At 45.3% G+C, this 2,170-nt stretch overlaps 1 pseudogene; it reads right to left on the bottom strand.

The window, feature by feature from the left end:
- Positions 1-1,229: 1,229 nt before the first annotated feature.
- LOC124086799 (U2 spliceosomal RNA) lies at positions 1,230-1,328 on the bottom strand (annotated as a pseudogene).
- Positions 1,329-2,170: the final 842 nt, after the last annotated feature.

The raw sequence follows: 2,170 nt of genomic DNA, 5'->3' as shown, positions 1-2,170 counted from the left end.
TGAGAACAATAACCTTTGCTGTCTTCTTCACCTCTGAGTCACTGATGCCAAACAGGGCACTTGGTACATAATAGGTGCTCAATAAATATTTATGGAATAAATAAATGAATAAATTAATGTTATCAATCTTTGCATCCTTAGAGCCAGGCACACTTTTGAGCAGAAAAGATGTATTTTTTTCCCCCACGGATGTGTTCAGTTTAACAAATGAATGGGTGAATAAGCAAGGAAAAAAAACAATTGAGTATGAATAAGTGGATGAAAAATGTTTATAAGACCTTGGGCTGGCCTCCTATAATGCGTTACTAGGGAATTCACCTGCCAGGTGAATTCTGCAAGGTTGTCTTGTATGCTGGGCTAGAGAAATACACCCTGCTTGGAGTTCTTGGGTAATTTGGAGCTTGGCTTTTAGAGAGGCCTGTGAGCTTCTCCTGTCTAAACATTTAATGAGGCTTTTGGAACAGATAATTTGGAAAGGATGCTACAGAGATGAGGGCCAGGGTGTAAAATTAGATGGATTTTCTTATTGAAATAACTTCCAGTCATCTTTCCCTATGTGGCATAATGATTAAAACTCATAAATTACCATTAACCACGAAGTGAGCAAGCAGTGAACTTGCGAGCATCTCCTCTCCCAGATCTGGGTCTCCGGAGCCCTTTGGGGAAGGTTTGATGGCTGCAGCAAGGTCCTTTACCTGGAAGCCCAGAAGTCACACTGGGGAAGAATCTCAAAGGCCACATGGTCCCCAAATACAGAGTAGGTGTCTGCAGCTTCTGGAAGCTTTTCCTTCAGGAGAAGGCCCAGAGGAACTAAGTTTAAGGTCCTTGTGGCTCTGGTGTGTATGGTGTGGAGCGTGGAGGTACTCCCCGCCCCCGTTAAGCATCAAAGCTGCAGTGCAATCCCATGGTGGCCATCTGGGGACCTGGAGAAAGACAAGAATGGCTTTCCTGTCCCAATATGGCCCCAGCGGGGCTTAGAGTGGTGAGTCCCAAACTAAGTAGTGAATCAACATCTTCCAAGGATTTTTAAAATGGGAATTTCCAAGTCCTTCTCTGGACCAGTGAGTCAGCACCTCTCAGGACAGGGCTGAGGAAAGCCGTATTTTTCCACAGCTCCCTTAGCACGTTCCTTGTTTTCTAATATCATCAAAATAGAAAGGAACAAAAGGAAGGGGGCAGCTGTTTCCAGGCACTGGACCCAGGACACTGCAGATCTGTGACGCCTGAGGGCAGGGTCTGTGTCTGCTGAACTTGATGCTCAGGAGCATCGAACAAAGAGAACAGGACAGATACTACACTTGATCTTAGCCAAAAGGCCGAGAAGCAAATCAATGGATGTGTAACTGATGTGATTCTGCAATCTGTGTACGGGGTAAAAATGGGAGTTCATAACCCACTTGAGTCAAAGTGTGAAATATGATATATCAAGAACTATATAATGTTTTGAACAACCAACAATAAAAATTACAAAAAAAAGAGAACAGGAGGGAAACCCAGTGGGGTGCCGTGGTCTGAGCTGAGTGGAGGTTGGAGCTGGGCTGCTGGAATGGCCAGAATTCTCAAGGGTACTGGAAAGGAGAGCTGCAGAGAGGAGAGGACCCCCCCCTGCCCCGCCAAATTGCTGTGAGTATGCGCTGTGGACCCTGGGTGGAAGCCTGGTCTTTGATAAACTTGGTGAGGGCTGCTGGGAGCAGCTGCTGAGGATTTGAGGACTAAATAGAAATACCAGCCACTCTGCAGGACTGGGAATCCCAGCTCAGCTAGGCCAGAAAAGCCTTGGTGTGCACCTCAGTTAAGACTGAGTAAGGGCCAGGTATTAGGAATCATGACCACACCCCAGATAAAAACTATGCCCCAGTGCAGGGTTTCTTGACCTCAGTCCAATTGACATTTTGGACAGATCATTTCTTTGTTGTGGAGGAATGCCCTGTACATTGTGGGGTGCTTAGCAGTGTCCTTAACCCTCTACTCTCTAGATTCCAGAAGAACCACCCTTTTATGACATTACAAAATGTCTATAGACATTGCAAGTTGCCCTGGTGGGAGTGGGGGCAAATCACCCTCAGCTGAAAACAATGTCCTAGAATAAGGACTCCATCTTATAACTAATGATAAAACCAAATAGACCAGTCCTAACACAAATAAAATGAAAATGTCTACAAATGATTGA

The sequence above is a fragment of the Marmota monax genome, unplaced genomic scaffold (assembly GCF_021218885.2).
Source record: "Marmota monax isolate L192 unplaced genomic scaffold, Marmota_monax_Labrador192_F-V1.1 WCK01_AAM20220418_F8-fsc00024, whole genome shotgun sequence".
Lineage (NCBI taxonomy): Eukaryota > Metazoa > Chordata > Mammalia > Rodentia > Sciuridae > Marmota > Marmota monax.
The sequence above is the reverse complement of the archived record's forward strand: the minus strand, read 5'-3'. Positions and strand labels throughout refer to the sequence as shown.